General features: G+C 44.2%; 1 protein-coding gene across 1 annotated transcript in view; it reads left to right on the top strand.

The window, feature by feature from the left end:
• Nucleotides 1-1,107: 1,107 nt before the first annotated feature.
• Nucleotides 1,108-20,328, top strand: part of LOC135259494 (polycomb group RING finger protein 3) — a 60,114-nt gene continuing 40,893 nt past the window's right edge. The window contains exon 1 of the mRNA XM_064343970.1: nucleotides 1,108-1,252. The gene's annotated coding sequence lies outside the window, so the exon portion shown is untranslated. The remainder of the gene's footprint in view (nucleotides 1,253-20,328) is intronic.

The raw sequence follows: 20,328 nt of genomic DNA, 5'->3' as shown, positions 1-20,328 counted from the left end.
AATGTCAGCCTTGGCTCCTCTTGCCTTGAACTCCTTCTCTATAGAATGCTGCATGAGACACTAGTTTCACTCGATAACTACTTGCCTGACTCAACAGAATATTCAACAGATAAACATCCCTGCACTTTTCACTGTTATTTTCTAGTTTCAACAGTGTTCATTTTGACTTGATGCACACATTTGTATGCAACCACCTGTGCACCCTGCAGTGTATTTAACAAGTGCAGCCTCTAATTTCAATGGTGTGATCATTAATGGAATTTATACTCCGTACAGTAAGTTAACTTTTTTATTAATGTCATCTCACAACATCTAACACGTGCAAGTCACCAGTGAGACCTGATCCTGACTCAGTTTGTGAACCACTCTAAGTGATTCAGTACACTTGTGCCATTCCTCTTTTTTGTCCTCCCCCTCCTCTGTACACATTTGGAATGCCCGATCGTATTCACCAGCCTTGCCAATAGCCTCTGTTATCATATCGGGAGTAGACAGAAAAGCTAAATCTATGTATCTATGGATTTACAGTACATAGCTAGTTGGATGGATATATACTACAGATGGAGATTGATGTGTATGAGTATCTAGAAATCTAGAGTATCTTGCTTGTAAGTCGTTTGCTAAATGAATGTAATGTAATTAAATGTGTTCGCACGTATGTACCTATGCGCGCGACAGTGATATGCTGAGACAGAGAGTGAGAGAGAGAGAGAGAGAGAGAGAAAGAGAGAGAGAGATGGGGGAGCAACCCACAATACTATAAATGTAATACATTCGTTTTGTTTTTTTAATTATTGTCAGTCAAAGTCGCGTAGAACGAAAGAAACACCAGATCGATAAGTGGCCAATATATAATAGTACGCAGTTTACAAAGTAACATTATTGTTAAAGCCCACGTATTACCTAGTAATTTAGTATATGGTTAATAGATAATACACGTTCTTGTTGTTTAAAAGCGGTTTGATGTTATTCTAACCCATTGTTGGACTTGCAACATTTTACGTTATCGCCATAAATAGTTACGGACTGATCGAACTGTACGGAACCGGCACCAAATTCATTGTTACTTGTCTCCGCCTCTACACTCATTAAAACCTCATCCCTGTGCTGAGCATGCGCTCTGTAGTACACACGGGGTGGTTGTTCGGTCTGTTTCGGGATTGCCCGGACATTTTCGCCTCTTTGTTTTACTGAAAGTGGATTTAACTCGGATTCAACCCAATATCCAACGAACTGCTCAGCTTGCGAACAGGTCAGTTTCTTTCACTTAACGAGAACCGAGTAGATAATTGGACGCGGGGTTGTTCTGGTTCGCTACAGTGGATAATCATACAGTGTTTCATTTTTTATTGTAGCATATAGCCTGTGTCTTTTCCGCTTGGTGGTATGTGCATGCTCTGCGTGTTGTTGTATGTGGCTGTGTGGTGGTGCTTTACGTGTATGGCGACACCGGGCCCTGCAGTTATACATTGGGGTCATCTTTTTCACCGAAAAGTGCAGGATTTGGTGGTTGTAGGTTAAAGGGACGGCCATTGCAGGTTCTGCAGAACGGGAGCGTGGTCGTGCACGCTTAACGTCTTTCTTTCATTTGCATAAGTGCAGTTTTATACGAGAGAAACACATTTTTCATTAGCCCAAAATGTTCGTGGATTCCACAGTCTACCAGTAACCCCTTCGGACTCTGGAAGTTCGTGGTGGGTGCCCGGGGGTTTAGCCGAGGCCACGTTAATTTTAAGTAGCCTACATAAAAAGTTCAAGCGGTTGTTCATTTTCTCCATTCAGTTAAGCGTATAAAGTCTCCCTGTCCTCATTAGTTTTAGATTAATCGAGTCTACAAGTTATTCCCACCGGCGAGTAAAATAAATGAAAGCAGCCACTTGCTTAGCGACAGAGAAACTTGTGATAATGACCCGTGGGGTAAGGATAGCCAAAACGGCTAAACGAAATGAGGGAAACGGAACACGCTAGGTTCTATGTTCCTGAATTGACACTTCGGGCTGAGGCAGTTTGATAGCTTCGGGAAAACCGTCCGCTACCCAATTTAGATGTGACCGTGTTCAGTGGTGAAAGTGTTAGCAGGCTAAATTCACATTTTACCCCTGGCCTGAACCTTGTAAAACAGCCATGTCTTTCCAACTATTGCCCCCCACCCGCTTCGTTCCTGGAGGACCAGTCTGCATAGGCTACAGTTTGATTTAAATCCAATCAGTTGCCTTAGTTTTAGTTTTGACATCTCTGTAAACTACATTGGTTCATTCCTGTACTTGAGCACAGTAAAACCTTTAGGATATACTTAAAGTATGTGGCTGTAGCCAGTGCTTATACAAATGTTAGATCAACATATGATTGAGCTAATTAAATGATTAGGTACAAAGGTTTGTACAAAATCCTGAAATGGGTCGGCTTTTGTCCTGTTTCCCAGCACTGGACAATTCCAGAGGAAGTGATCTGCTGTTGAGTGGTTGGCTGCTCTTGGTACAGGAATGTACTTTCAGAGTATTTCAGAGTAAGTGGATAAACTTTGTGATATGTGTGAGCGAAATCTGTTTTCCAAGACACTGGATAGAGACACTGAGTTGTTGTGAGCAACTAGCAGTTCAGAGGGGTTTGGAAATTTGTATGTGAATTGAGCTGTCAAAAAGATTTTAAAAAATTAGAGTGGCATAACTTGAAAATATTGATGCCTTTTACAGTGGTAGTTTACCTGACGATGAGATTGCGTGCGTGACACATGGGTGTCCTGTTTTCACCCTGACTGCAGACCCTCCTCTTAAGACCACTTCCCTGTGACACAGGAGGTCATATGCTCTGCCTCTTGGGAACAGGCTGAAAAGATGGGGATTGTAATGCGTGCGTGCGTGTGTGCACAGTAACAACTGGCGTAGGAAAAAAGAACCCAACACACATCAGATATATGAGCTTGGAAATGTGACAGATTGGGTGCATGTTGACTGAGCTGAACCTGGCGCTATCCGCAATACATTTTGCTCAGAGGATTGTGCTTGGACAGGTAAAATATGTGTCCGATGTTCAAGTGGATTCCGACCTCATAAGTCTTTGCATTTCCTTGAGTTTTACAAAGCAAAGAATTCTGAGGAATCGTTTGTGTCCAAAGGCGATGAATAGATGACTGCAGATGTGAAATGTTTCACATTTGTGTGTCACAAAAATGGTTGTGTATACCAAAAACTATAAAATGACTCGTTCAAGCAAACACTGCTTTAATGCGGACTGCCAGCATTAAAGTTTGGCATTTCCTGGCTGTTGGCAGCATTTCTAGATGCCAGTTTAGGCGGAGAAAAAACAGTAAAGAACAGGTTATTCAACATGTTATTGTATTAGGATGAGCCTCTCCAGCATTCTGGTTTATCCTTGAGTGGTGACTAAAAGAGAAGGTACAGGGCCGTGAAAAATTATTTTCCTCCTTCCTGATAATTTCTGTTATCGTGTAGGCTAGTTGTTACACTGAATGGTTTGAGATCTTAGATCTGATTATTAGATTCAGCTGATTGGACACAGCCAGGTTTGATTATCCATCCCTGTTGAGTCTTAACCTCTCTCATATTGAACCTTACCATCAGAGTGAAGTTGTCACCATGAAGTTCCTACTAGCATATTATGCCAAAATCAAAGGAAAACCCAGAATATATGAGGGGAAAAAGTGTATTAATATATCAGTCTGGAAAGGGTTTCAGAGCCATTTCTAAGGCTCTGGGACTCCTCTGAACCACACTGAGAGCGATTATCTCAAAATGGGGAATGCTGAGAACAGTGGTGAAAGGCACAACAACCCAGAAGAACATTCAAAGAACTTCTGGCCTGTCTCACCTCAGCTAAGGTCAGTGTTCATGAATCCACAATAAGAACGAGTCTGGGCAAAAATGGTATTCATGGGAGAGGAGCCAGGCTGAAACCAAGAGAAACATCAATCTCATCTCATATTTGCCAAAAAACACCTGGATGATCCCCAAGCTTTTTGGCATAATTTTCCATGGACAGATGAGTAAAAAGTGGAACTTTTTGGATGACAGGTCCCATTATATATCTGGTGTAAAGCAAATGTAGCATTTCACGGTAAGAACATCATACCTACAGTCAAAATGGTGGTGGTAGTGTGATGATGTGGGGATGCTTTGCTGCCTTGGGACCTGGAAGTCTTGGCATTATTGAAGGATCCATGACTTCTACTCTGTACCAGAAAATTCTTTGGGAGAATGTCTGATCGTCTGTTCGTGAGCTGAAGCTGAAGCGTAATTGGGTTATGTAGCAAAACAATGATCCAAAACGCAAAAGCAAATCTACAACTAAATGGCTGAAAAGAAAATCAATGTTTTGGAATGGCCTCGTCAAAGTCCTGACTTGAACCCAATAGAGATGCTGCAACGGGGCCAGAAATGAACAGTTTATGCTCAAAAACCTACCAGTTTGTCTGAATTAAAGCAGTTCTGCAAAGAACGGTTCGCTAAAATTTGTCCACAGTGATGCAAAAGACTGATATCAAATTATCACAAGCGTTTGGTTGCAGCTAATAGCCTACTTCTAAAGGTGGTTCAACCTGTTAAGTTTAAGGCAATTACTTTTTCCAATAGCCTAGGTGATGTGGGTGTCTGTTAACTTTTTAATGAAATTAATGAAATACTAATTTAAAAATGTGTTTTGTGTTTACTCTGGTTCCCTTTGTCTAATATTACGTTATAGTCTTTGAGACCGCAATGTTCCCTTTTTTTAAAAAGGTGAAACTAATGCATTTATTTGCATGTTAAATCACGCAAGTTTCAGACCTGTTTAAGGTCTAAATGAAGGTTAAAATGAAAAGGATTTATAGAATATATGAAAAAAGTGCCCTTTTAATTTCACAGAGATCTGTGAAATGTTTTGATCGGACAGCACTGGTAGATTCAGAGGGGTATCGTTTCACAGTGTTCCCCCCCTACTCTGGTGGACCCCCCCCCCCCCCCCCCCCATCACATTAATTGACTTCTGGGTTCCAGCTTGGTAGACATCAACATTAGTACAGACAGATTTAAAGGCTAAAGTACCTGAAATGAGTGAATCTTTTCATGTTCACCCTCTCCTCCACTAGGTTTACAACTTTTCTCCAGGCAATTCAGATATTTCCTGGAATAGAGAAACCAGGTCCCACAGACTTCAACCCGGTTCAACTGCCCTAAATACAAAGCCACACCATGAAATAGGCCTACAGTGATCCATGCATACTCTGTTGGCAAGTGGGGTGCCCATCACCATTAAGAAGGAAATTTCCCTGTCTTAGAAGAATACTCATCATACCCTCCGTGTTTGTGAGGAAGTGTGCTGGGTACAGAAAAGTTCCTTATTCCGTATTTACAAGTGTTTGACAATCACAATTCAGCCTGTCTGTTCTGTAGTGTGTCCTACTGTTACATGTCAATATGTTGGGAAAACAAATTGGTTTCTCTTTAGAGGTCTCACCAGCTGCTTGTGGAAAAAAAAAACAAGCAGTTTGACAAGTATTCCCATAAAGTGGCAAATGAGAGACTTTGAGAGCAGATGGATGACAGTAATGCATTGAGGGAACACAGCTGAGAGAAGTAGCCCGTTCCCCATTCACTGTGCACCTGCGTTCACGTAAAAGCCAGAATTTTGCCAGCATAGCGTTAGCATACATTTCAGGGTTACAAAGAAAATGCCTCTCCTCCAGCTTGAATGATTTGTTTGCAGTAATTTTACACCCAGTTGTCCCACTTTTATTCCAAAAACTAGAAAATTTAGTCTGTGTGGATTTTGAACAGAGCTAAGTGTGTATGGGGGATGGGATGGTTCAGTGGTTCCCCTGATACAGTGTAAAAAGTCACACTGGGCATTGAGTTTGTGGGAGACATATAAATGGTGACCGAAAACCTCTGTGGCTGTATTTATATGCCCACCACACCCCCGATTTACTGGCTTTGTCTAAACGAGGAAGAGGATCGAGTGGCTCACTGTCTAAAGCCCAGTCCAGATCAAAACGGCAAAACCGCACTCGAGGTGAGGAAAGACAAGCACGGAACCGTCCAGACCCACGGCGCAACTCAGTTCCGCTGGCACCACCTGCGACATGCATCCTACTAAACGAAGCACCACCTGCGCATGCGTCCCACAAAACGTCCCGCAAAGGTTGTCCGTGAGTGAGTGTGTGAGTGAGTGACCACACTTTGCCATGCATAGCCCACGGCGCCAGTTCCTGCGCGCCGTGGGAAAAATCTTAAAATGTTCAGCTACACCAGAGGAGTCCAATCTTGTCCAAAAGTGGCTCGTGTGGACGCAGGTTTTTGTTTTAGGCCAGCACTGTGTCACCTGATTCAACAAGTAATCGTGGTCTTCAGTCAAGACCTTGATTAGCAGAATAAGGTGTCTGTGTGCTGTGCTGAAACAAAAACCTGCACCCACGCCGACCCTTTTCAGATAAGACCTGACACCCCTGAGCTACACAGCCCGCATCAAAATGACAGTTTGCAAATTAAATGACTGCTTTCATAACAAGAAGTTAAAAATACAGGAGTAAGTAGATGCATTATGGGTAGAATTTTGGAGCCTGCTACAACCATCAGCAAATGTACTAAAACACAGTAGTTTATGCTGAACTGCTTTTCTTCTGCAAAGTTTCTAATACGGTCTAATCATCGCAGGATGCTGTGATTTGAATTTGCCTTTAAACATGCTCTGAGCGTCGTGTGGGATTTCTGCATGCTCACATGCTACAATCGCTAGGCATCTTCAGAGTGGCTCCTGTAGTTTCATCCATTACTGCTCTGGTATAATGGAAATCGGCAAGCAACTGTGTATAGGCTAAATGAAACTGAGCTGAGGGTAAATGCCACAGCATTTGGGTTGTGGTGTGGAAGGTGTTGTCAACTGCAGCAGAAAGTCACTTTGTAAAAACTTTTTCTTTAAAAAAAAGAAAAACCCAGCCTTTTTGGTGCAGAATCCTTGTTAGAGGAGTCAAGCATGCTGCTCATTAAGTCACAGTGTGGACCAGGTGGTTACATTGCAGACATTGCTGATCAGCACCTTGTAGCAGCATCATTACAGTTCATGAATTTGCTAAAATGCATGATCGTCTCCCAGGAACACACAGGAAATGCAATCTATGTCATGCTTTGAAATCCAGGTGTCTATGATGGAAGAATTTTCCTTGACAAATCAGATTGTTGTGTCCAGTCATGTTGTGTCCAGTCATGGTGGTTATTTCCCCATTTTGCCCCATGGGCTGAATACAGGTACAAGTGCATATATACGTACACACACACACACACACACGTGTGCACAGACTGTGTTTCAGTGCTGCCAATCTGAAGCCAGATTAATGGATTTAATAGCTGTTAATTACCACCAATCATGTTGCTGTTTGCAGTGGTGCATTTCCTCTTATTCAAGGGACTAGCGTCTAAGGAGCTAACTGGCTGTGTCAGTGCTGGAAGGTGGACAGTGGAGGCCAACAGACTTAGTTGTCGCTGTTACTTGTGTGCTGTAGAAAGGGCTTGTGCTGTTCCCGCCCAATAAAGCTGCTTTGTGTCACTGTAAAAGAGGTGAGACCGATCGGGACCACCTCACCCCTTCACTTCTTCAAGAACGGCAGTTGCTCTCCCTGCAACAGGTTTTTTTTTAATTGAATGAAATGCATTAAAGGTCTTACCAGCCCTCTTCAACCTTCCAAGTGGACCGAAAAAAAAAAACAGAAACTGGAACATTTTATTTTATTTGTCTGTTAAAAGCAAGGCTGTTAAGCCTTGTTTTGTTAAAGCAGGAAAATAAATGGGCACTTGCTGCAGTTTGGCGTGACCTAGAAGGAGGGGTGAGGGAGGTGATTTAAATAAAGCGTTTGCGTCCAAGCAGTTTTAATGGCTTCACATTTTAGTCAGGGCCTGTTTACACTGCACACTTTTTGTGACCTATAGCCTATATATTCTAAACACCTCCCACATGCATTGAAATTTATGTTGTGGTCTAGCCTAATTGCAGGAAACTGGATATCAATCGTATTTGTTGAGATCCAATTCAAACTGCATCTGTAGGTAGTCTGGATCAGATTCCGCTGGTATTGGATCTTAATTTTCATTTACATTGACATTTTATAACTATTTAACCAATTCTCTTACCCAAAATGGCTTACTGCGCTTACAGTTTTCACATACAATGCAGTTATGCAGCTGGATATTTGCTAAAGTAATTTTGGTTAAGTACCTTGCTCCAGGGTACAACGGCAAACCCACAACCTTGAAGTTGAACCCAAACCATTATGCTACGCTGCTGTCCAGTGAATGCAAAGTATCCAGTGTTCGTCGTCTTTTTATCACCAATATTCTAGTGACACATAACATCCCATAATAGGTGTTTGGGAGTCAGGAGAAGCCCTGTCCCAGAGCTGTCAGTTTTGATGGAACACTAATATAAGAGCAGCTAGGAGAAGCTCTGTCAAAATGCTTGGAATCTGCAACAAGTGTAAAAGGATGAACACCTATATGGGACATGCAGAAATGTGATTTGCCAGGTGCATAAGATATGAATGTAAATGGGTCTTAAGGGGGTAAAAGAACATTGATACATCTGGCCAAGCTGGGTGACAGAAAATGACCCCTCCGGTGGGCGCTGTTAATCTCCTGAACTCAGGAGGACTTTAAAAACATGGCTAATGAGCTGAATGGGCCTGCCACGCAACTCAGGCACCATGGTTTTGTGAAGGTGGCAAATAGCGCCGCGTGGTTCCTCGGTCGTCTCGGAAACCAGACGGTCACAGCTGGAGAGATCTGGCCATACCCTGGCCTCACCGTGTGGGAGCGTAGCTCACCGTGAGCACAGCTTCTGCTCAGCCCCTCGCAGCGAGATGGACCAATCAGAGACGTTCCCAGACTTCCCACCAGGTTGGACATTCAGAGGGACGCGGGGCTGTTCCGGGTTACATTGGTGTTTTGACGCACGCCTCCTCTCAGTGTTCAGGCGCTTCCCTGTGTCTAATAATTCTTGTTTGAATAACCTTGTTACCCACCTTCCACAAGTTGATGTGATTGGATAGAAAATATTGGTGACCTTCCAAAAAGTGAAGAGGTGTAGCCAGACGAGCATGGCTAGTTCCCCAGGATTTTTGTGTGTGTGTGTGTGTGTTCCCTCACTCTGCCTTACCATGCACCTGTGTGCCAGCCCTGCCATGCCCTGTCAGCCTTGACGGGTCAGTCCTGTCTCTAGTGCCTAGAAAGGGAGGTCACATTGTGTGAGATTGCTTTTCCACTATCTGATTGGTTCTAGCAAGTTTTAGCGCAGTGATATCTTATTGATCAGTGGTTGAGATGGTTTGAATCACTGCCTCCAATTGGAAACCCCATCTGCACACGATTATGATTCTTCAGAAGTAATTACTGGCTATTATTTTATTAGCAAAACGCGTTCCTAGCATTTAGCAAGACTTGTCTTTCATCAAAGTGTCAAAAGTGATGTAAAGATTATGACCCTGACAAGTGGTGCTATGTGTCTAGTGCCAACCATATTTAACTGAGATGCATATGCATTGACTCACTCTTTATTTCACTGTCTCCTTCACTTTCTGTCTCTGTCCTCTCTCTTGCCCCTCCTCCTGTTGATCCTGTTCCTTGGTGACAGTCTGCTTCTTTCTCTCTCTCTCTCCCTGTCTTTTTCTTTCTTTCTCTTAACATTTCTTTCTCTGTCACCCTCTCTCTTTTTCTCTCTCCCTCCCCCATCTCTTTCTCTCTCTCCGTGTAGGAGTGGGGCAGCGTATTGTCCATCTGCGAAGGCTCCAGGCTGCACCTGCCTAATTAAATCACCGTTAAACGCCTCGTCCTCCGTTTCGGAACATTCTCTGTCGCCGCAGAAAGTTTCGTCTCGCCCGATTTAGAGCAGGCGCAGCGCGCCCTCCTCGAAAAGATGACATTGATCTTTGTTTCTCCTCTCGACACCTTTTCGTAGCCGTGCAAAGCCGAGCAGAACCCGCGAAACGATTTCCGCGCGGCGGCGGCCTGTGGCTTGTAAAAGGCGACGAGTCTGCGAGCTTGGCGGGATCCGCGTTTTCAAGCTCGGTCAATATCCTGAAACTGCCGTTCAGCATTCCGGCTTCAATTCCAGACCTTCCCAGTCCCGCCCAGTATTGTCTGCTTTTCCATGGAACTCCAAAACTCCCAATGCATTTATAGGAGAGAACTTCAGAGGCAGAGAGAGGCTGGAATCTGTCCGATTAGAACAGGGCGCTGCGATCCGACTGTGTTCCTTTTGGCCCAATTGTTCACAGATTGAATGCAATTCAGGTCGCATCAGATCACGGGATAATGGCTCAGAGGTGCGGAAAGATGATCTGCTTCCAGACGAGTTTATCCCTTTGGCATGCCAAAAACACTGATCTCGTTCAGTCCGAGACGTAAGATTTAGGATAATTAGCATCATTTGTGTCTTGCTGAATTAAGATTTTGTGGGAGCTTTTTTTAAATTGTCCGAGGCAAGTATAATTGGACAGCTAATATCAATTGACTCTGATATGTGTAAGTTGCAGTGCTGAACAGCTGTCATTTTGAATAAGAACAGCGAAGAGGACAGTTATTAATCCACATATCTCCCTCCCTAGAAATCATGTTCTCCAAGCATTGAATCGGATTTGGTGGAAAATGGCCCAGCTCATTTGATTTCTTCAGAAGGGGACTGCATCCTCAGCACGCCTCATCTCACGGCTAATTAGTTTCTCCACGGACGCTTAGCTCTTGTCATTTTCGCAATTTGTTCTGTGCTTTTGATTAAATGTACGTTCTCTAGTTTTGCTACATTTCCTGGGTAAACCGTAATAGGCAGAGAGGTTCATTCTTTTCTCCAAGGTTTCGTTTCTGCAGTTTGGGATTTCAGCCCTTCAACTGACTGAACGTACTCTTATTAATTTGCAATTTTGCATTTTTTGTCAGAGTTCTGTATCCAGGGAAGCTTTTATCTTATTAGGAGACACAGTGCTAGCTAATGTTCCCCAAACACTCCACTTGTATTTGGGAGGTCCAATCCTGTCCCGTCCAATCCTGTTGAATCCTAGTTGGATTGGCTGATTGGCCCCCAATCCTGTCCTCTTACCTAAGTAGGAAGAGGGCATTTTTAAAACTATTAAAAAAAAATGTCTTTACTCTTTTTGGGGAAAAAAGCCTATATATTCTTTAATTTTAATTAAATATGTAAAGCCTGGTTGTATTTTTCAGCCCATTCTGAGGCAGTAATGTTGTCTGTTGCTGGAGGACTACATTGTCCCTGCCTCATTTCCCTGGACCAGGGGTCTCAAACTCCACTCCTGGAGGACTGCAGTGTCTGCAGGTTTAACTCCAGTCCTGGAGGGCCGCAGTGTCTGCAGGTTTAACTCCAGTCCTGGAGGGCCGCTGTGTCTGCAGGTTTAACTCCAGTCCTGGAGGGCTGCTGTGTCTGCATGTTTAACTCCAGTCCTGGAGGACCGCAGTGTCTGCAGTTTTAACTCCAGTCCTGGAGGGCCGCAGTGTCTGCAGGTTTAACTCCAGTCCTGGTGGGCAGCAGTGACTGCAGGTTTAACTCCAGTCTTGGAGGGCAGCAGTGACTGCAGGTTTAACTCCAGTCCTGGTGGGCAGCAGTGTCTGCCGGTTTAACTCCAGTCCTGGAGGACTGCAGTGTCTGCGTTTAACTCCAGTCCTGGTGGGCAGCAGTGACTGCAGGTTTAACTCCAGTCTTGGAGGGCAGCAGTGACTGCAGGTTTAACTCCAGTCCTGGAGGGCCGCAGTGCCTGCAGGTTTAACTCCAGTCCTGGTGGGCAGCAGTGTCTGCCGGTTTATTATCATCCGGTTGGCGCAGTGTCTGCCGTTTAACTCAGTCCTGTGTGCAGCATTTCACGTTTAACTCCAGTCCTGGTTGGCAGCAGTGTCTGCCGGTTTAACTCCAGTCCTGGTTGGCAGCAGTGTCTGCCGGTTTAACTCCAGTCCTGGTTGGCAGCAGTCTGCTGGTTGCGATTTATTTTCAATCAGCAGCCAGTTTGTGCCTTGGAAACAACGTGTGGAGACTCTTTAGCCAATCAGTAACTTAAATTAAGCACTTAAGTGCAGGAACACATCAAAATATGTGCGCTGCCCTGCCCCAAACAAAATGGGCCATGAATATGACTGATGGGGGGGAGGGGGTTGGATCCTGAGCCTGTGGATATTGAGGGTGTGTTACCAGACACAACTCCCATTATCTACCACGGATGTCCTCCCCATTCGCATACTCTGCGACTGTTTGGCTGTGAGCGTAAAGAGCATTGAAAGAGTCAGGTTTAAAGGTGCACAGGAAGCCGCAGGAGTCCTTAGCCCGCTCTCAGAGAATGGCGGCTGCGGAAACGCGAGGTGTGGAGCTTGTAAGGCTCACGCAGCACTCCCATATGTCTGAAGAGATCCCATCGATTCTTCATTTCTCATTCTGGACCCTTCACCGCCCAGGGCCTGGCGTGTAGAAAGCTTGTTAAATATTTTATATGCGTAGCCTGTCCAGGTTGAACTGCACTTTTTCTTTAGTCTGTATTCTGTTGGAGATGGCAACAGAGACACCAGCACGCACACACACACACACACGCACGTATGCAAACACACACACGCACTCACACGCACACGTACGTGTACGCATGTGTGCACACATCCCTGTCCAGTAGAAAGTACTCTGTGTCCTCCAATCAGAATTTCATATTGATTAATGAACCAAGGTCACAGTGTCTTAACTTTATATTTGGAGTGATGTAATGCAGTTGTTTGAGAGAATGCCAGATATGGGCTTAGTTAGCCTGGCAGGTTGTCTCTGCAGTCAGGTCATTTGAGGTAAACTCTATGCGCTGTTTTTTCATCAGGCCAGAGCACATTGACTCTCAGAGGGCTGAAAAGTGTTGACCTTTCGTTTTTTTTGTCCAAACTCTCATTTACCGCCCCCCCCCATCTCTTTGAAAAAATGTGATCACATTCATGCTTCACTGCCAGTCCACCTCCCACCCGGGGATCACCTCGGTTGCGCCCTGACGTTGCTATGGCAGCCGCCGGTGTCACTTTTTTTTTCACGGTACTGTCATAATGGCTTTGGATTAAACTACATAGGATGAGGAAGTGGGTTCCAGGAACCTTTTGGGCCAGTTGGGCCTTGTTGGGCATGCTTGTCAATGGTCAGAGGTTACGACCCCTGACAGAGGATCCTCAGGGTCCTGATTCTGGCAGGGGAGGGCTACCGCTGTGCCTGTGCACAAATATAGACTTAACCAGTTTTGAACCTTTTTACATCACTGTCCGACAGCACTGCGTCAGCGGGAATGAATGATACTTATAAGCCTACATAGACAGTACTTTTTATGTTGCTTGCCTGTTGTCTTTTACTGTATCCAAGTTGAGCCAGCATGTTGATTCATTTAGGGCTGACAAGTTGACCAGAAGCTCAATTGCAAATTCAGACCAACACGAGTTCAAATACAGTATTCTGAAGCGGATAAAAATTAGAACAATAAATCAACAAAAACTACATCCATGAGCAAGTGACGTGTTTACGAACAACTATAAATGATAGCCAAATTGATTAATTTTCTAGCAAAGGTTCTGAGTTTGACCTTTCAAAAAATTATCGTGTTTAGAGGACACAAAAATGAGAAGCATTTTACGATGGAAAAAGATTTCTGTATTATTAGGCTACATTTCCCATAGTATGTCAGTGAGGCAGATACTATGAGGATACTGATTTTCATGCTGGTTTAGTTTACACAACCAATCTTTATTTTGTGTCCGTTTGCTTGATAGCTCACTTGATTTATTTGGATACGCATTGAAGTCCCATATTTAGTATGAGGACGGGTGTTTCTGGGATTGTTTTCAATTTAACGCATGGTGCTGGTTTTGTATTTTTGACAGGTCCCTATTACTAGGGACAGATCTGTATTTTCTAATGGAGTTCCCATATTTTGATATGACAGACATAGAGCATATGTTTGCATGGGTTATACAGAGGCAATTTTATTTGTTTCTCTTCTTTCTGTTAGCCAAATTATTGGTCTTCAGATCAATGGCCTTTTCACAGAAGAGGTCCTTGATTAGCCCGTTTCAACACTAACTGGCCTGGTGCATTTGGTTTGACATTTTTTCTGAGCCGATGGCCTCAGACAGACAGACGTGTATAAAGGTTCGTGCTAAGAGCTGGAGGCATGTCCAGGAGTGATATGATGCAACACCGGAGTCCCAGGGTGTAAAAAGTGTGAGAATGGGCTTGGAAAGCAGAGGCACATTTTTATTAGGATTTCTCCCTCCTGCTCTGTAGCCGTGTGCAGAATCTGGGGAAGTCTTCAGATCAGGCTTTTCAGATGTGTTTTTAAAGGCAGAGCTGAAGATTTCCTACAGAAGTTTCCATATCGACTGTCAACTTTTCACAGTCTTTTTTGTTATTTTTTGTGAGTCAGGCAGACCTGTAAGTAAGCCAGCGTTTCTGAACGCTCTGATATGAAAGGTAGCCTGCTGACAAATTGAAGCTGGTATGTAATTTAAGCTGAAAAGTGCATTCTAGCCAGCGGCAGTGGAAATGACAGTATTGCATTTGAATTTGTCATGTAACCTTAAAAAGCTGGCTGTTCTTTCAGAAATAATAACTGGGAGGATGGTTGCAGATCTTTTGAAGATTTGAGTGTTAATCGCCCTATTGTGGATAAATGATCTACCCCCCCCCCCCCACACAAGATTAAAAGAAATACAAACACTTCTTTGGGAATAAAGACTTCAGTACTAGATCTTGTTGGAACAGTCATCTCTGTCCTGATGTATGGGACACTGACGTACTGTGAACCAGACCAAGCCAGGCTAGAGTCATAAACTCATGGGAACAAAGTTCTGTTTGTCTGAGCCGGGGGTTGTGGGATCGTCATCAAATCCAGTAAAATCCGCGGAGTCACCTGAGGAGGTGCTGACTCGGGGTGTTCTTTGCCTTGTTGGTGCTGAGGGAACTCCCTGGAGAACAGCAGAGACATCTGACCCTATCGAGGACAGAGGTCAGACTTATTTATGAGCTAGCCCTCTGACTCCCCTCCCCCTGCCATTGATTTTCTTTATTCATTTTTTTTGGAATGTTAGCCTTATCTCCTATTCTTGTGTCTCTCTGCTGAAAGCCAACTAAAAGCCTGTAATTTCATAGCCAAGAACCACCTTAGTTTTGGAGGATGCAGCCCATCTCCAGTCATTAAATACGAACATGCTCCAGTGTAACTTGTCCCTCTGCCCAGTTCCGTTTTGACGGCAGATCAGTCTGACCTCTGACCTTCTGGCTCAGATACCTGTGAGCAAGAGGCACGAGCCAAAACTCAGACGCATTCCGGAGTTTCTCCGACGCGGTGCGAATCTGAGACTCTGCGTACGGGCCTGACTGTGGGTGTGAAAATGGGCTCATGATGTGTCTTTCCTCATGTCCCCCACAGTGCACACTACGGTAGGGCGAGGGACGGTAACCAGATCCTGATCTGCTTAGAAAGTGAATGGTGAGAGTGCAGGATGTAAAGGCTTGTAATGCTCACTGAATGCGATGCATTCTCTTGAGTACAGCGCTATTTTAGAACAGCTTATTCAGGTGCGTACACAAACATGACTAATGTTCAGCCAGATCTCGCCCTGTCCTAGTGACAGGAGGTTGGCTTGCTTTATAACAGAGAGTATATTTGGACTGTAAAATGCTTTTGTTAATTAATCCTAGGTTTAATTTCATTGGCTTCAGTTAAGTGGAATTAGTAACTGTGGAAATTGTACAGATATTTGTTCTGTAATGGAGAGTAAGTTAATTGTTCTCGGGGGTATAATCCACAGCAAAATAATACTTGACCAAACCTCAGTTTAAAATAGCTTGATGCTTAAAATCTACCGTTGTGTTGCGTAAACAGCAATTTAGATCATTTGTGTTTCTTTTTTATTTCTACCCCTTAGATGGAAAAGTGGTAAGAGTAATTTTGCATGTGTGTTTAATTCTGAACACTTGACATGCCATTAAAATCAAGGTTGTGATGACGGCTGGCTTCCCGGCTAGTAACACCTAGCATGCACGCTGGCTTCCAAACAAATGGCATTTTTAAAAAATGTGCACGTTCAAACCCGAAGCACAAATATATTAAAGCCAGTAACAGGCAGGATTAATGCGCTTATTATTATGTACTTTTTGACTTATGGACTCAAGGGAAAGATTCTTAACATAGCCTAACCATTCTGTGATGTGAATGCTTGTTCAACATGGAGACTTAGGCCACACGCTGCATAGATACAAGCTGAAATAAACCGTATTTTACCCTTCTGTGCCCAGTCCACACATCAAAATAACTGTTTTTCTGGTTTGTTTAGTTTGGCAGTGAAAAACAAGGCTGGAATAATGTTATGGGAATGATTAAACTTCACCTGCAAACGCAGGTAAAGTCTGTTAGCTTGCAGCTGGATGGCTAACCAATAGCCTACCCTGATAACTGTGTAGGATCACTGCTTGTATCAGTCCAGTTGAGTGTGTGAGAGGTAGGCATGTTGGTTTTCGGCAGTATGGTGTAATTCTGTGCTTTGGGGCTTCTGATTGGCTCATGCTGTAAAGGTGCTGTTGTAGTGCCTTGATGGGCCTTGCAGTCGGGTACGAAATCCACACAGAGACCAGCTGCTCTGCAGCACGATGCCCAGCTGGCACCAGTGTCGCCCCGGGATGAGAGGGTTTCAGCTGGCCTGGACTACCGGGTCTCATCGCTCGCCAGCGCCACCCGCTGGTCGATTAGGCACCCGCAGATCCGTCTGTGAAGCTGCGCGTGAAGCATCTTCCTCACACTCCTGTCTGTGCAGCTCAACTCGTGAACGGTGCGATTGGACAGCATCGCGTGCTTCGGAGGCGGGCTCTGCTCGTCTCCGCTTTCCTGAATTGGCAGGGGTGGGCGCAGCAGTAAGCGCTGAAATATTGGCCATTCCAAAATGGGGTGAAAAAATACAAAACTAAATTATTTCATTATTTGTGAAGTGCTAGCTTGATGACTGGTCTTTTGTGTACGGTATAACAGCGTGAAAGGACAGTATACACCTGCCACAGAGATTATCACAAAGCTAAGTATCACTAAAATTTCAGTATTGATCCAGTAATACTGCTCCTGTTCGGAGACAGGCTCTTGTTGTGTGCTACTTGGGTGAGAACCGGCTGTTTTAGAGATGATTTAGGCCTCTGTGTTGTGGAACAGTCCAATGTGGTGATGGACCATAGAGGGCTGCTGAAGCAGGTTCATTTGCTTCACAAGTGGTTCTCCATTTAGCAACTGCAGTTTTGGACTGGCAAGAGAAATGCTTTGTGCATCTGTGCAGAATTTAATGCTGGGAACTTAATTACCATCCTGAGGCCTAAGATGCGGTTGTTGACTTGTTTTCATTGGTATTCTGCATGTGACCCCCTCCTGGGTGAAATTATTGGGTGGTGCAGAGTAGTGGTTGGAGGTTTATCTAACCTGAGTTTGCTACTGAGGGTGTATGTCAATAGAATGTGTGCCACTGCCAAAAGATGGCTGTGTGCAATTATGCTAGATATTGGATCACACTGAGTTCTTGCTGAGATCCCATTGTTATTTTCCATGATTTTTCAATGACTTGTGAACTGGGACATTTCAGAAATAGTATTTACTGCTGTAGCAGTTCAGCTCCCTCAGAATTAGGATATTTTAAATATGTAAATACATGGGGAAAGTTATTTCAGAACATTTTGTTCTGGTCCTGATGCATGTTTGGCAGCCTTCTGGGCAAGCCAGCAGTGACACGGTGTACCAGAAAATAAAAAATAAAAAACTAATAAAACCACAGATCTGGACATCGCATTGCTGAATTTATTTATCCAGTGAGTCAGCTGTGAACAAGCTTTCTTTAGCTTGTAGGCCTAGCTCATATCCACGTTATACCAACCACCAGATAATCAGTGTTCATTATCATGAATGTGTTCTGTGGCTGAGCTCTATAGCAATGAGCATTACTGCTGGTCAGGGTCATAGGAAAGCTGGAGCCTATCCCAGTAGACATTGGGTGAACGGAACACACGCTGGACAGATCACCAGTCCATTGCCAGGCCCACACATCATTACATTACATTACATTTATTTGGCAGACACTTTTATCCAAAGCGACGTACAAAAAGTGCATTTCATCGTGATAGACAACTGCTAAACACAGGTTCAGTAAGGTACAATACTTATTTTGTACAGCTATTTCTAGTCAAGAACACAGTTCACACAGTGAACACTATTCAGACCTAACCTCTGCAAACCCAGCTAGGCAGAAGAATAAGCTACAGTATTAGGACAAATACAAATTACGAAAAAGTGCTGGGATGGGGCAACATGTAACAAGTGTCATGAAAAGGGGGGGGGGGGGAGATTTAGATTGAAATATACAGCGTGGTGGTGGTTAGTCTAGGTATAGTCTGAAGAGATGAGTCTTCAGGCCACGGCGGAAGATGGGTAGTGAGGGGGCGGTTCGGAGAGGGACGGGGAGTTCGTTCCACCACTGGGGAGCTAGGGTGGAGAAGCTCTGTGATCCCTTTGGGTGGGTTGGAGGGGTTACAAGGCGCCCTGCTGCCACAGAGCGGAGTGGTCGAGCAGGCACATAGAATCGAGTCATGTCCTACAAGTAGCCTAGATGGGGGCTGTCCTGTTAGCAGCAGTGTAGGCAAGGGTCAGGGCTTTGAACCGGATCCTGGCTGCGACCGGTAGCCAGTGGAGTGATCGCAGCAGAGGAGTGACGTGGGAGAATTTGGGAAGGTTGTACATGAGTCGGGCAGCAGCATTCTGAATCATCTGTAGTGGCTGTATGGCACAAGCTGGCAGGCTTGCAATGAGAGAGGTCACCGTAGCCTGGACGAGCAGCTGGGTGGAGTGCGTCGTCAGGTATGGTCGAATCCTTCTGATGTTGTACAGAAGGACTCTGCAGGACCGTGATGTTGCCTTGATGTGCTCCTTGTGCTCCATCATTCACTCGTAAATTCATACCATACCATACCCCAAGGACAATATAGTCTCCAATTCATTCACACATTCATTCCCCAAGTAGGGCTGTGACTATTATGAAACTTTAGCTGACAGTTAGGCTATTTGTCACACATATAATTTTGATTACTGTTTTACAGTAATTGCTTTGTTTTAACTGATAATGCAGTATAAGCCCAATTATTATTGCTTCAATGATAAAAGCATCTTTAAGGAAGATCAGTTAATTTGTAATGAACTGGGGCATACGTGAACTGAATTGCCTGACTAATGTGCCTGTTCTGATGATTATGAAAGCATTATTTTTTAAATATAAAAAGAGCACATTACTTCTCAGAATGTTTCAGAATGATGCATTAGTTGTCACAATTGTAAAAATTGTGGGAGGATGCTCCCACCCCCCGTAAGTATCTGCCATTTAGCCTACAGATATGAAGTAACTTGGGCTACTACTAGGTAGGTGGATGTTCCATTTGCTTGTTTTTTTCTTCACAATTCGATTGTAGTTTTTTTTTAGCAATTGAATTGTAGCTCCCAATATGACGAAGTGACTAGCTGCAGTGCTCTGTAATCTCCTGCATGTCATTCAACAGGTTGATGCCGCTGTTCCACATTTTTCAGAGCAATGCAATTTTAGCCAGCTGCTTCAAATTAGTTGACTGTTTGTCCATTAAAAGCTTAACTGTACTCATACTGCCAGTGCTAGGTGTCAAGTAATTGTGCCCAACGCAATGAAAACGGAGGCCATTGGTGGGGGACAACATGTTTACTATTTGCTTGTTTTGTTTGTGTGGACCTACGTTTTTGAGAAATCATCCTAGTTTTTTTTTTTACTTTTTCTTCCCTCCGTTATCTGCGTTTTGTGTTTAGACGTCTGGCTGATCGCTGGGAGCGCCAGAGCCGCTAATCTGCCAGCCTTTGTCGTTGCTGTGAAAGATAAGGGCGGTGCGTGTCGCCAGCTGTCCCTGTTTCCTGGTTTGCGTAGCTCTGAACGCTAGCCTTGGCTCAGCCCTGCCGTATCTGCGGCCTCTCCTGCTCCCAGTAGTTTAGGAGCCTTAACTTGCGTCCAACTTTTTTATTGTCTCTCTCTTGCCTTTTTAGCTGAGGCTATGAAAGTATAATTGCGCATGCAGAGGTAGAAATGACTCTCCAGACACGTGCCGAGTTGAGCCAGTTAATGGTTTTGTAGATGCAGGGCGACATACTGATTGAATGAATCAGCCCTTTGCTGGCATTCTAATCTGCCTCTGGTGAGACCTGTGATCAGCAGGGTAACCATAGATATTCATATACAGTTGAGGCCAAAGGTTTACATACACCTGGGCTAAAGATATTCAAGCTCAATTTCACAACTC

This window comes from Anguilla rostrata, chromosome 7 (assembly GCF_018555375.3).
Source record: "Anguilla rostrata isolate EN2019 chromosome 7, ASM1855537v3, whole genome shotgun sequence".
NCBI classification, from domain to species: domain Eukaryota; kingdom Metazoa; phylum Chordata; class Actinopteri; order Anguilliformes; family Anguillidae; genus Anguilla; species Anguilla rostrata.
The sequence above is the reverse complement of the archived record's forward strand: the minus strand, read 5'-3'. Positions and strand labels throughout refer to the sequence as shown.